This window comes from Phyllostomus hastatus, unplaced genomic scaffold, assembly GCF_019186645.2.
Source record: "Phyllostomus hastatus isolate PE091 unplaced genomic scaffold, TTU_PhHast_1.1 phas_contig_209, whole genome shotgun sequence".
Classification (NCBI taxonomy): Eukaryota; Metazoa; Chordata; class Mammalia; order Chiroptera; family Phyllostomidae; genus Phyllostomus; species Phyllostomus hastatus.
The window spans coordinates 21,235,695-21,251,601 of NW_025333735.1; positions in this window are offsets into that span (position 1 = coordinate 21,235,695).

Below are 15,907 nucleotides of genomic sequence, written 5' to 3' on the forward strand. Positions count from 1 at the left end.
TAAAGCCTTGGAGAAATGCTTTCAAAATTCTGAAGAACGTGTATTTTCTACTTACAATTCTCAGCTAAACTATCATTTGCAATGAGAAAAGAAAATTTTCTGACATGCAGAGCCTCAGAAGTATCTCCGGTGTGCTCCATGTTATTCCTTTGGTCTCTGAATAAATTACTAAAACTTGGCTTTACAATACATATTTAGTCCCTTAGTCTGGTGGGCTAGGAGTCCAAACTCAGTTTCACTAGGCTAAGGTCAAGGTGTCAGCATGACTGCTTCCTTCTGGAGGCTCTAGGGGAGAATATGCTTTTTGCAGCTTCTAGAGCTGTATTTCTTATATTCCTTAACTCGTGGCTCCTTCTTCCATTTTCAAAGCTAGTATTGTAGCATCTTCAAATCTCCCTCTGCTTCTATCTTCACAACTCCTTCCCCCTTATAAGGACCCTTGTGATTACTCAAGACCCACTCGGATGATCCAAGATAATGTCATCACAAAATCCCATCTACAAAGTCCCTTTTCCTGTGTAAAGGAACATATGCACAGGCTCTGAGGATTAGGACTTGGAGCTCTCTGGGCAGCCACTACTCAGCCTACCACACACCTCCTACAGGGAAGCTATTAGAGGATATATATGAGTTATTCAGAAAGTAAACCAAGAAAAAAGGAAACAAAAGGAATTTCCAGGATGATAATAAAAGCATGTTCCAAGAAGAAAATCCAGTAACTGATTAGAAAGAATTAGTCAAAACTGAAACAGATCTGAAGACTCTGGGAGAAAAAATCATCATCTGGTAGACTCTAAGGTGGATTTAGGCCTGAAAGGGACTTTTGCTTTTGAGGGAGAGTTTTTGGATGAATTGGTGATAAGTGCATAGAAAAATAAACAAACATAATTATTAGTTGCATAGAATACAAAAAAGTTGTGCTAAAAAGAAAAAATAAACATAGTATGTCATATAGTTTATCTATAGCTAGAGATTGCAAAGATATAATATTGCAAACGCTGACTTGAAACGTTATGATCAATTATGATGGGAGAGCGGAAAAATGGGATGTATATGGTAATGATGGTGGAGACTATGAAAGACAGCTTGTATTTATTCTATACTGGAAAGTCAATAGATAATGATTAAAACTGAAATATCAAGATGTGGCTATATGTTATTTAAGATCATAAAGATAAATAATGAGAGAAAGAATCGAAAGACTTGAAATCAAGAAATAAGTGTGGGGAAGAGGGGAGGATGATGGGAGGACAAAGGCACCACCAAGACATCCAGTAGTGGCCCTCCTCTTCAGGCCAGAGCTGATGGTAAGAGACACTGTTGTCAAAACTGGGATTGTTGATAGTAACAGGGATGATAATAGCCCCACCTAGAGACCAGGTGGAAGTGCTTAACTGAAGACACAACATGGGCACAATTATTGTGATGAGCAGTGAGGTTAGAGGGAAGCCTGGCTCACAGAGTTATGATATTTAATAGAACACAATATCCCTAAGGGCAAGATACATAGGCAGCCAACAAGGGAATTATCCAAACCATTTAGCCAAACAATATCAAGGATGGATGATCAGGAGGCAGAGAGCAGCTTTCCCTGTAAAAATTCATGGTACATTACCCAGGTTGCAGGCCAGGATCAGTTTTCTGGAGAGTACTCAATTAACTAAAACACAGGCTCAATCTCAGGAAGAAGATCCCTACAACAGCAGGATACAAGTGGCTCTGCTGCTTGGGCCCATATGACCCAGTAGATTGTATGTCACTGGAAAGTGTTCGTGGTGGGGAAAGATGCTATATGGAGTTATAATGTCAGCCTTCAGCAGGAGAATCACAGTATAGACCTCTAGTGTTCTGTGTGACCATGCCATGTGCACTAAAGAATTACACACTGTTCAAAAAATAGCATCCTCTTCCTGATGATCAGGGCCAGTTACTCTGGAGTGCCGGGACAGGATGACAACTCCTTTGCTTGCCTACTGGTCTCTAGGTATGAGGAATCCGAAGTAACTGGATAGCAGGTTAAATTTTAATGGGACTCTTATTGTGAGCCTAGTGAAAGAGTCCTTTCTATTGGGGCAAAGTCCAAGGTAATGGGGAGAGGAAATATAAATTCCTTATTTGCATTATTCAAAAGAGTCAGATGGCTGAAAGGTAAAAACAAATTGAAAGCAAATGTGTGAAAAGAGATATACCATACATACAATAATTATAAGAAAACTGATGTGGCTTTACTATCATCAGACAAAAGTCTTCAAAACAAAGAGTATTGCTATAGATAAAAAGAAATATTTCTTAATGATAAAAATGTCAGTTCATCAAGAACAAATAAAAATCCTAAATTTTTGTATGTTGATACATATTATGTTTCTGAATGTGTGTGTTCCTAATAATATAGAACTTAAAAGCACATGGAGAGCAAAATGGAGAAAACAGAGGGAGAATAGAAAATAAACAATCATAGTAGGAGACTTGAACACTTCTCTCAGTAATTTCTAGAAAAATAATACAAATAATCACTAAGGATATAAAAAATTTGAACACTATCAACCAACTTGATTTAGTAAATGTTTATGGAACACTACATCCAACAACTGAAGAATACACATGCTTTTCAAGCACTTAGAGAACATTCATCTCATCAAGAAAGACCACAATGCTGAGCAAATAAATCTCAATAGATTTCAGAAGGTTAAAAAAATATGGAGTATAGTCTCTGTATTATTGACTTGACCACAAGTTAAGTCAATTAGAAATCAATAATGAAAGTATATGCAGAAAATCCATAAAAATTTGAGAATTAATCAACACTTTTACATAATCCTGGAATCAAAGAAAAATTCACAAGGAAAATTAGAAAATATAATGAACTAAAGGATAAGGAAAACACAACATATTAAAATTCAGGCCCTGACTGGTGTGGCTCAGTGGATTGAGCACTGGACTGCGAAGCAGAGGTTCACTGGTTCGATTCCCAGTCAGGGCACATGCCTGGGTTGCAGGCCAGGTTCCCCAGTGCAGGGAACATGAGAAGCAACTGCACATTGATGTTTCCCTCCCTCTCTTTCTCTCTCCTTTCCCCTCTGTCTAAAAATAAGTAAATAAATGAATAATCTTTAAAAATTTTATTTAAAAAATAACAAAATTCAGGGGATACAGCTAAAGTGGTATAAAAAAGAAATTTACATTTTGAAATGTCTGTATTAGAAAATAAGACCTAAGATCATGATCTAAGCATGCACATGAGGAAGTTAACAAGGGAGGAGTTAAGTAGGCTCAAAGTAAGCAAAAGTAATAAGATGATAATGTAATTAAATAGAAGGCAAATAACAAAAATCAATGAAGCCAAAAGTTAGTTCTTTCAAAATATTAATATGATTTTTAAATCCCTGGTAATATTGAGCAAAAAATAAGAGGAAAAAACCCTACAAATTACCAACCCAATAATGACAGAGAGACTATAACCAGAGGTCCTACAGATAGTACAGGGTAATGAGGGCTCTTACAAATGACTTCGTGCCCACACAGTAGACAATGTAGATGAATGGACAAGTTCCTGGAAAAACACGACTGATAGAAGTCTTAAATGGCTGTGCACCTGTGAAAGAAAATTGAATTCTTACTTTAAAATCTCTCCACAAAGAAAACCTCTAGCTAGGATGACTTTACAGGTGAATTCTATTAAACACTTAGGGAAGAAATAATACCAATATTACACAAAGGTTTGTTGTTGTTTTTTTACAAAATATAAGAGGAGAGAACACTTTTTAACTCATTTTATTTTGTTATTCTGCAAGAGAAAATCACCAACTTTAATACATACACGTGTATGCCAAACTCATAGAGATGAGTCAGAGACCCTACGAGAAGGAGAGATTCAAAGGTCAAAGGGGGCTTGAGGTCTGTAAGACATCCTGAGCTAGGGATGAGGTAATGCACCCTGGGGGCTTCAAAGGGTCATGGCAAAATTATAACCGACGATGGCCTTAACAAAACGTGATAAAAGATATTGCAAGAAAAGACATATGCAAACCAGTATGTCTCATGAACTAGATATAAAACTCTTTAGCATAATAATTACAAATTAAACTCGGTAATATAAAAAGGATCATATATTGCGACCAAGCTGAGTTTATCTCAGTAATACAAGGTTGCTTTGACATTCTAAAATAACATAATTCACAAATCTAATCAATGTATATAGCAGATTTAAAGATAAAATTATTTAATGAACTCAGTGGTTAAAGAAAAATCACTTGGAAAAAAATCCCCATTTATGGTTTTAAAAGAAAGATCTCACAAAATTATAGGTAAAAGAGAACTTCCTCAAACTGATAAAAAAGGGTCTAAGGAAAACCTGTAGCTGACATCATGCTCAATGGCAAAATATTAAATATTTCCCTTAATGTGGGGGACAAGGCAAGGATATATATTCTTACCATTTTGATTCAAAGTTACTTTAAGGTACTTACTAATGTCATAAGGTAAGAAAAGAAGTAAAAGTCATAAATATCTTGGGGAAAGTAAATAATATTGTCTTGATTTGGAGGAAACATGATGAGGGACAGAAAACAAAAAAAAATCAGTAACAACAATTTAAGAAACCCTCTATTAAATTTGATAAGTAAATCTAGCAAGATTTTAGCATATATGACCAATGACAAACATCCATTGTATGGCTATATATTAGCAACAAACAATTGGAACTGAAATTTCAAGATACATTTTATCTATAATAGCATCAAAATATATAAACAACTTATGAATAAATTTAATGAAAGAAATCAAAAGATCTCTGCCCTGAAAAAGTACAAAATATTGTTGAGAGAAATTAAAGAAGGGAGAGCTACATCATGTGCACAGATGGAAAAACTCAATACTATAAATATGTCATAAAACAAAAAAATATATCAGTGGAACAGATTAAGAATCCACAAATAGGCTCACATACACACTGACAATTGGCTTTTTTTCTTTTTACAAAGGCACCGACATAGTTCAATGAAAAATAGAAAGTCTCACAAACGGTGCTATACCAACTGGGAAATGAAGTGAAACTTGCTCTCTATACTATAAAGAGAAATTAAGTTGAGATGAATTAGGGCTTAAATGTACACATTAAAACTATAAAGTTCCTAGAATAAAATGTACATGAATTCTTTGTAAATTAGGGCCAGACAAAGATTTCTTAGGATATAGGTGGCAGTATTTGTGAAAAAGAAAATTGATAAATTAGAAGAGAATTGATAAATTCAACAAAATGAAAAGAACCTGCTCATCAAAAAACACCTTTACGTGAATGGTCCATAAGCTCATGAAAAACTGTCCAATATCATTTGTCATCAGGGAAATGCTAGTGAAAATCATAAGGTGCTATTGTTCCATACACACTAGAATGGCTAAAATTAAAGACAGCACCAAATGCTGAGAGCATGGAGGGCGATGTAGGGTTTCTCATACATTGCTAGTGAGAGTGAAAAATGTTACAACCACTGTGGTAAACCTTTTAAGTTTCTTACAAAGCTAAATATGTACCTACTTTATAGTCCAACAATTTCACTCTGAGATATTTATCCAAAAGAAAATAAACATATAGGTACAAAGATTGGTGCATCAATGTTCATTGCAGCTTGTTTCATAGTAGCAAAACATTGGAAACAAACCTAATGTCCATGAACAGGAGAATGAATGAATAAAATGTAGCATATTCATCTTATGAAATACTACTCACTGATAAAAAGAGCAAGCTACTTGTGAATGCAACAAATATGGATAAATCTCAAAAATATGCTCAGAGGAGGGAGCAAGACACAAGAGAGTGCTTACTCTATGATTCAGTTTTTATGAATTTCAAAAGCAGGTAAAACTCAGCTATGGTTTGATATTCTATTACATTAGTGGTTGACTCTAGAAGGGGAGCTGGCATCCCCTTCATTGTCCCTATGGATAGACTGGAGAGAGATGGAGGGAAATTTCTCTGGTGATGGGAATGCTATATGACATAAGTTTGGTGATGGTTATATTTTTAAAAACTCATCAAACTGCCTATTTTTGATATTATATTTTACAGGGTATATTTCTATTTCAAAACAATTAATTTATAGCAGAAAGCAAATGAGAAAGACTTAAGGGGTAGGCAGGCACCCACAGCTATGTCAGACGATCACTTTCAGATTTAAACTACTTCAAAAATTTCCTGATTGTGAAACCTCACCCTTATAGTAGAAGTGACTATACTACTAACTACCATGAATCTTCCAGAATCTCCAGGTTGATTCCAGGTCCACAGCAGGTTAACTCTCTTGAATCCTGAGGAAAGCTCATACGTAGTAAGAAATGGAAAACTTGCAGCATCACCAAAGCGGAAAATGTCAAAGGTGACAGAGGGCATCCAGCAGTGGGGTGGTAGATCTGTGCACGCACAGTAGCCAGGTTGGAATGGAAATGAGGAAGGCCTGCCCGGGGAGGCCTTGGTAGACAGAGCACCTTTCAGGGCCCGTGGAGCATCCTCCTGTTGGCAGGCAGGCCAGTCTAATCAGCTCATCCATGTCTAAGACAAACTGGAAATTCAAATTTCTTATATAAAATCTTCCAACTTTTAAAGCTTGGCAAATACTTTTTAAATTATATAGAATTGTGTACAAAAATCATGTAGACAATTTAGGAGCAAACCTTTGTGATCTTGGATATACAGATGGGAAATAAACACAAGACCAGGTACTCGAAATCATTAGTTATTAAGGAACTTTACATTAAAGCCACACTAAGATACCACTACCTACATATTAGAAGGGGAAATTAAAAGATTGCTCATTGAAGTGTTGACAAGAATGAGGAGAAACTGAAACTTTCATACATTGCTGGCGGGAATGTAAGATGGTACAACTTTGAAAAACAACTTGGGGGTTTCTTAAAAACTTAAACATGCACTGTCCATACGACTCAACCATACCACTCCTATGCTGGCAACCCAGAGGGATGAAAGCATATGCCCACACAAAGCCTTATACAGGACCTGTCATGGCAACTGTAGTAATAACTGCAGCCTGGAACAACCCAAATGGCCATCAGGAGTTCAGTCAATAAATAAACTCTGGTAGAGCCATAGAATGGAAGACTTTTCAGCTAACAAAAGGAATGTACGAATGAGAAGCACCACAACATGGAAAGATATCAGAATAGGTAAAGAAAGTGAAAGAAGCAAGACCGACAAAAGCCCAGCTTGTACGATTCCATTTGTATAAAAATCTAGGGGACGCAAACACAAGTGCAGTAAAAATATATAATTTTTTATATATTTATTTTTAGAAAGAGAGGGAGGGAGGAAGAAAGAGAGGGAGAGAAACCTTGATGTAAGAGAGAAACATCAGTCAGCTGCCTCTTGTACGCACCCCACCCAGGAACCAAACCCACATCCCAGGCATGTGTCCTGACCAGGAACTGAACTGGCAACCTTTCACTTTGCAGGACAATGCCCAACCAATTGAGCCACAGCAGTCAGGGCAATAACTTGTCTTTTTACAAACAGAAAAATCTTACTGATGCAAAGGCAAAGACATCCTCTAGCTAAATACAGTCCTTGAAATGCCAACTTGTCTCCTTTGCTCAAGTCTTACTCCTCCCATTTAAGGGATAAGAACACTGAGACCTAGCAAGACACAGCAACTTGCCCAGGTAAAGTTCTATTTGTAAATTCTGTATCTAGGGGCTAGATGATGTTGTTGATAAGGATGATCATTTAGATGGATTATATCTCCTTATCTATTTTAAGAATTGCTTTCACAGTAAAAAACAAAATTTTAAATCGGAAGATCTGGTTCAAATTTCCATTCCATCATTAGTTAGCTCTGTGACCTTGAGCAGTTTCCTTAAAATTTGCAGAATCTCAGTTTCTTCATCTCTATACATATGTTAAGAATATCTACTTCATAAGGCCTTCTTGAGGATTAAATAAAATAGGATATGCTCAAGTAAGTTTTCAATAAATATTAGTTGTGCCTTGATCAGGGAGCTCACTTAGTAAGAGCTTCATCCTGATACCCCAAGGCTGTGGGTTCAATCCCCGGTCAGACACATACAAGGAGCAACCAATGAATGCATAAATAAGTGAAACAACAAACCGATGTTTCTCTCTGTCTTCTCTTTCTCCCTCTCTCTCTCCCTTTCCCTCTCCCTCTCTCTAGATTCAATAAAATAAAACTAAATAAATATTAATTTGGTGGATTTAATTTGTGAGATAGATGGGTAGGATGTATATTATAAATTGATACACTCTAAAGCTGAGAGTGAATGAAGTTAAGGGTATGCCCTTGATCATGCAATTAGGAAAGGTACAGTTGGTTTAGCCAGGCTCCCAGCTCCCAATCCAGTGTTCTTTCAAAATAAAAGACACGCTCCAGGTTACTCTATAGGAAAGTGGTCTCTAGATAGAGAGCAGCAAGGATCTTTTCCCAGAGACACTTAATTCCAAGGTCTCAAAAAGGTAGCTATATTTGGCCTTCTGAAGTGTTTAGACCTTGAATATATAGTGTTTTTAAAAATTTAAGTCAACATATCGAGTTTGAGAGATTTCACATAAAACAGGAATATCATGCTTTTTTAAAAAAAAACAATTAGCAGGTATGGCAACATGAAGTCTGCGTGGAGGAAAAGCAGTGGAGAGGGGGAGTGAGGTCCTTTCACATCACAGTCCCCACCATTTCATACCCTGACACCATTCCTGCCTCACTTATTATCATATAAGCAGGTTTATATGCCCTGTGGGCATTTATATGTGCAACTCATGTTTTCCATCAGTGCTGGAGGGCCAACCATGTTTATGAATTGTCATCTACAAATGATGATGAGTTACGCTGACATTCGGACAGCCATTCAACAGAATGGACTCCCCCTAGGCTCCATGTGTAAGCAGTTTCCACACAGACCAATTGAAGCACAGACTTGGCAACCTTCCAGCATATCTGAGCAATGTAGATATTCAATCTGGATTATTTTGGACACCAAAGTCAATACATTTTGGGGGTCCTGATTCTCAAATGATCCAACTTGACATTCCACCTTGATCAAATTTACCTGGCAACTGCCCTGTCTTCATAGACCTGTGCTCCAATAGCCACGGTTTTTAATGATTTCCAAACCACATTAAATTTCCCAAGGAAACTTCTGGGTGTCAAATACAGTGCTGCCCCAGACACCGAGGTCTACATTAACCCTAAATCAGCCTGTGAAGTAAAAACACAAAACATATTTAGGACAACAGATGGGAAAACAACAGATAACAGATTAAAAAGTTATTTTTATATGGAAAAACTAACAAACTGCCTACAATTAGTGAATACAAATCACTTTTTGGCTCTGAGAGAGTTCCTCACAGCACACGATATAAGTTAAAACGTATGCTTGAGACCTTCGCGTACATCTGCTCTTGATCTTCTGTCAATACAAAATATTTTTCCTCTTTCAACCCAAACACTGAATCAGGAAGCCTGGAATGAACAATATAGTACTAGCCAATCTAAAAACATTTTTGAAGACTATTCTAGAAACAAATACATCTTCTCATTAGTCTCTCTTCATAACTACAAAATACAAAGAATAACTTGAAGCTTTCTGTATTCTGACTATAGGGGGTTTTGTCCTGTGATACACAGGTCACTCTGAAGATGATTGCCTTCGACAGTCAGATCCAGCCGTGGAAGAGCCACCCGTGGGAGGGGAGGCGGCTGGCTCTCTGTATGTCTATGGTTTGTTTTGTTTTGCTCTTTCAAACAGTGAAATGCTTGTGCTTAATATTTTTATGGATTTCATTCCCCTAGAGGAAAATGCACTGCACACAACCCATCTTCTATTTTTATTTTTTAATAATACAGTTAAAGATCTGGTGTGATTTGTAAATCCTATCAAGCCAAGAAGAGAAAACTCCAAAAACTAACAATCATTTTAAGGAGGACAATGCCTAGCCCACTGAGCCACACCAGTCAGGGCTCATTTTAAGGAAATGTGTTCAAAATTCTAAATCATAAACCCAGGTACCACCAGAGCAAAACAAACTGGTATCGTGGTACAAAATGTTTCTGTTTCCCTTTTCTTGTCTTAATCAGAGTATACCATTTACTCCAGACTTCCTTATCTCTCTAATAAATGCCAGATTTTATTGACGCATTTCATCTGCTTCTTGCCATAGACACCGAAAGCTCTGGAATGTGGAGTTTCTCTTTGAGCCACCACTATCTCCACACATTTGCAGGGAGAGCACGAGTATAATTCTTCCAGGCTCTTTGTTTTTTAAACACAGTCCCATTACGCACACAGTGCATCTGTTTTCCTCTCCGAAGAGAAGCAAGCAAGCGTTCTTGATTACTCTGCCTTCTTCCCTCCGAGAAATGGCCTACACACAGATGACACGAAGCTTTTGATCAACAAGCTTCCAAAGAGATACAGATTTGTTCTCCACAATCAGCAAGGAAGCTGCACTCATTTTTTGTCCTTAGTAAAGTTAAAAGAGAAGAAAGAAGGAGAAGGAGGAGAAGGAAGCAAAAGGAGAAGGAAGAAGCAGGAGAATGCAGTGTTGAATCCTATACAATTATGATGGATTGGGCTTCCTTTAGGGAAAAGACTAGAAAAACATATGCAAGATCACCCGAGGAAGGTGCACAGAAATTGATCCCCAAAAGGGGATGACAAGATACCCGAGTCTGAGCAGAGAGAACTCTGGATTTTTCCTGTTGGATGATAGATTCTTTTTTTAAAAAAAATCACATAGATCTCTAGACACGTAACAGAGTGCTAGGTGTGTATTGTCACTAGGGGGTTTTTCATATTTGTGTAATTTTACAGACCAGCTCAGAAAAATCCCTGGTCTAGAGGGAATTATTTGGATTCCTGTTTTACAGCTGAAGAAACTGAAAAAGAAAAGCAAAGAGCTTCCCACTGAGACACAGAAAGAGCTTGTTTGAGCAGCTTGGTCTTCAAAGTTTCCAAGTTCAAACGCCCACTCAGAACTCTACAGCAGGAGAACTAGACAGCCCTCCAAATCTAAATGCTAGATTTTGTTATGCTCTTTATATAACGCACCAGAGCATACTCGCATAGGCAGAAACAGCAACAATGGAGAAAAGTGATCAAATCGTAGCTATAGCCAATATATAGTCTTATTCTGCATAACTGGATGTGACTTAAGAAATATAGTCATTCTCTCCTGCCACAAACACTAGCAAACCCTTGGTGCCAGATACATCTAAATTCCTCCATTCTGTTGTATATCTGATAGTAGCTTGTTCTCATTATCTAAAAAAGAAATATTTGGGGCACAGCTGCACCATATACAAAACTCCTCTTGGGAGGTGTGACTTTTAGTACAGATAGCAAAAGCTTTTGCTCACTAAAAAGATCTATGCTTCCTGGGAATCAAAGTTTACAGAAATTTCTAGCTATAACATGGAAATTTTATTTCACATGCAGAAAAAAAAATCCTTAAGGGTGATTTGTCAATCCTGCTGGGGAAACCAAGAATAATGAAAAAGGGGTAGGTAGAAAGCCAGGAAAACCCATTTCTGGTCTTAGTAAGTAATAATAATAGTCATAATATCAACCACGTAGTGAGCACTTTACGTGTATTTTCTGGTTTATCCCACAGCTCCTCTTTGAGTTAGATATTATTTCTCCCATTTTACAGATGAAGAACATGCATTTCGGAGGGACAAAAAAATCACTCATGGTTACATTTAGTGCCAGTGTAGTTATACAGGTCGTCTTTGGGAATCAGATGGACTTGGGAGTCTCAAAAACATTTTCTAGTCATCGTAGAGTGACAAGCTGTCCTAGTTTGTTTGAAACTCACAGGTTTCTTGGGAGTCGGGAATTTCATTACAAACCAGGATGGTCACTCGCCCTATAAACTGTAACCTTAAAGAAAGTCCCTCCTGTCTCTGGACCAGAATGGGCCCTGAGGTTCAGTGCAGTGCTCAAGTCTTTCTTTCTCTCTTTGCAGAGTGACCTAGAGTCAGCTCTCTAATAATAACGCAAGGATCTATAGTGTCACTATCTCTACTCTTCCCTTCTTTACGACGGGTTCCCCTGGCTTCCGCTGGAAAGCACCCTCGGACTGAGTCTCCACGGCTACGGCAAAGCTCACAACAACAGCTTTCCACTGAACAGGCCTGGGCATGACCACCTCCATCTGCATCTTCCTGAACATTTTAAAGGAGAATTCACACTTATCACATTCACTCAACTTCTCTCAGCCTCTGTTTTCCCATCAAAACGGGAATAATAAAAGTCATATCTCACACAGTTAGTGGGAATCAATTGAGATCAAGGATATGAAAGTGCTTGTATAAACCATAGAGAAATATAAAAATGTATCCCATACTGCCTTTATCAGAGTGTGGGCACACAATTCACAAAGCCATCTGGACCTAGCCCAGGGTCTGTGTCTACCCGCCCAGGCTTGTCCCACACAGCATCTAACTTACAAGGGCTGTTGAAGCTGTGATTTTATATCCCAGAGGTCCTTCTTTTAGTCACAATTTCAGCTGCTTCTTGGTCATAAGAGAGAATCAAGAAACAAGAAACGCATTGTATACATCAAGATCGAAGGTAAAGATTAGGAGAACAGGATGAGAATCACTCAAACTTCAGGACATTAACTAAAAGTTTTAGAAGAGAAAAAAGAAACTAAGTTTTTATGGTACACAGTTGTTTATTCTCTTAAATGGGCAAAGTTGCCTATACCCAGTCTAATTAATGAATGTACTTTTGGATATCAAAGAGACATGAGTGTGAAGGGTATTTCAAAAGCAGGCAAAGAAGTCTACAACATGCTAGGTATGCTTATGGATATGAATATAGAGGGCACAGATATATTTTATTTAGTTCAATGCTCTTATTTCACAATGCTCTTATTTTGAGAATATGAGGAGCCAGAGAGGATTAGCTACTTGCCCAAGAGCACACAAGCAAGAGACATGATGAAAACTCAAATCCCTTGACATTCAGCCAGCACTCTGCTCATGAATCATAGAGGTTGCCTTACGTTGGGATCCCTCAGAAGCAGACCCTAAGGCAAGAATTCAAATGCAAGTGGTTTATTTGGGCAGTCATTCCAGGGACCACTGGTTAGATGGTGGGAAGTGAGATAGGGAACAGAAGGAACTGATCAAGCAAATTTCTACCATGGACAACTGGAGTGTCATTCTTCTCAGTAACTCTGGGAAACAGCATAGATCATGCACATTAGAGCTATCCCACCTAAGGGACAAGAAGGCAGGGGTATTTATCCAATAAGTCATTGGGTGACAGCTGCTGGGAAGAGTAGTAATTCCCCTATCACTTCCAACACTCAGGGAGAATGGGTTCCAGTGACCAGAGAATGCCCTGATAACTGGAAATTGAGGTAGCATGCCCAACAGTGGTATAAACTGAAGGGACACTGGCTGGCACATGGCTGCTACCCTGGGGGTCCACTAGTCTAATGTACCACTATATACCATTGCAATATAAACCCAACTAAGGCAAGAATTTTTTTTGGTCTGTTTCATTCATTGCCAAATCCTCAAGGCCTAAAACAGTGATGACACATCATAGCCACTATTAAATATTGGCTGAATGAATGAATAACAGTCCTGACCATTGGCCAATCTGTTTCTCTTTGAGTGCTCCTTCAGTGAGGAGGCACTTCAGTGAGTTAAGGCAGCTGGGTTGTTTGCTGAACCATCCTCTAGCATTTTCCCTGGTACTAACTTCCTATGTACTTCCCTATACACTTATCCCGTGGCTCTAGTTTTTTGGGGACCAGGCGGGGGAGGGTGGGAGAACAAAGATAGATAAATCTGATTCTGTGTTCCATTTGACAGTCCTTCAAATATTTTTGGATATCTGTGTGTGGTTGGTTTCCACCATTGTCCCCTTATGGTATGGCTTTTAGATCTTTTACTGTCCTGGGTATAGGAAAGACATGGGTGTAGAAGCCAGCCCTGCCACTTCCAAGGGGAGTGATCCCCTAGGGAATGTATATGAGATTAATAAAAACTCCATGTCAGGGTTGGTGGGAAGATGAACTGAGACTGACTATTGTAAAGTCCCAGCCAGGTGTTTGCTACATGGAAGACCCCACAAAGGTGAGCTCCTTTCTAGTGCCCAGTCTGCAGCCTCTGGTTGTGCTCCAGCTTGTCAATACAAGGTTTAGGTATATGACATCCACAAATGGGCCTTCCTATGCATCTGCGCTTAAATGCAAAATACAGAGGGAGTCCTCTCTCTGAGATGGTTAAAAACTTGTCTGAGTCTCTCAGTCAGTTTATCACAGGGTCAGGGCAAGAGAGCAACTCTATTTGCATACTCTAAGTGCAATCAAAGTGCAGTCATTTTTTAGGCAACTCCATAGCCATATCATTTCTTGTTGAGCTTCTACAGCCAAAATCCCAAGGTCACTTTGGTGTGGACTATTCTACCGTACCCTATATTGGGTACAAATGACTTTTTGAATCTAAGTGTAGGATTTTCCATGGATACACATTAGATTTCTTTCTTAGTAATTTCCTCTTTCCAAGCCACACCACACTTGCCTTTACAACTGATGAAACTACCCTAAAGGAACTTACTATGCCTTCTTTGTCTCCTAGTTCACATCATCATTTGGTGGTATATCCTACAAAGATGAGTAGGAGACAGAGGAGATGGAAAGTCACCTGCCACAGCTGCTCTTCTAAAACTCCTACATGAGGAACAAAATGAACACTGTTAACCTGCTCCATGGTTGCAGAGAACATACGTACATAACCGTATCCACAGTCTTCTTGGCCCCTAATCCAACAGATACAATAGAAGCACTAGCTTAGCAAATGGATGCAAGTGATGAGAGGAGACTCATCAAATATGGGCTTCAGAGAATATTTAAAGTCAGTCCTGGAGAGGAGGAAATGTGCTAGACCAAAGGTTGAAGAATTGCTTTCTGAGTCTGCCATGAACTAGCTGTGGGACTCGAGTGAGTTTTTTTAACCTCTATAGCATTCAGGGGTTGGGTTGTTTTTGTTTTTGTTTTTGTTTTTGTTGTTTTGTCTACAAAATGAAGAGTGTGCTAAAAAATAAATAAATAACCCCTTAATAAATTCTGGTCCACTTAGACAACAGAATATATTAGTTAGCATTGAAAAGAAATGAGCTATCAAGCTGTGAAAAGACATGGAGGAAATTTTAAATGCATGTGAGTAAGTGAAAGAAGCTAGTCTGAAAAGCCTACATACTGTATGATTCCAATTATAGGACATTTTGAAAAAGGCAAAACTATGTAAACTGTAAAAAAAAAATCAGCGATTACCAGAGTTTAAGGGGAAAGAAGGGATGCACAGTCAGAACACAGAGGATTTTCAGGGCAGAAAAACTGTTCTGTATGGAGCTATGGTATGGTAGGTACCTGTCATTACATATATGTCAAAATCCTCAGAATGTACAACACCAAAAGTGAATGCTAATGTAAACAACAAAACAAAAAAAGCCCACCTTATATGTGTTAAATAAAAGCCCCACCTTTGTCTTATCATTCAGTTCCCACAGGCAGGCCTTGTTTTTCATGTGAGGAAACTGAGGCTGGAATGTGATTGCCAAAGACAAAACTTGAACCTAGATCTTCTGACCACAAGCTCAGGGTTCTTTGCCTTTCACCGTACTGTCAGGTCTCAAATCCTGTAAAATTTTCTTGGAAATAAATTTGCACCTGTTTAGTGTCGATAATAGAAGGAGGCTCCCTGTGAACTGTTTTCATTTGTTTTCTTCTTTTTACAGTTTATACAGTTTACATGGAAGTCCACAAGACAGAATGATTAAGAGCATAGGCTTTCTGAGTCATTTATTAGTTATGAAACTGCCAGCAAGTTAACATCCCTCAGCCTCAGTTTTCTCATTTAGAATAATGGAA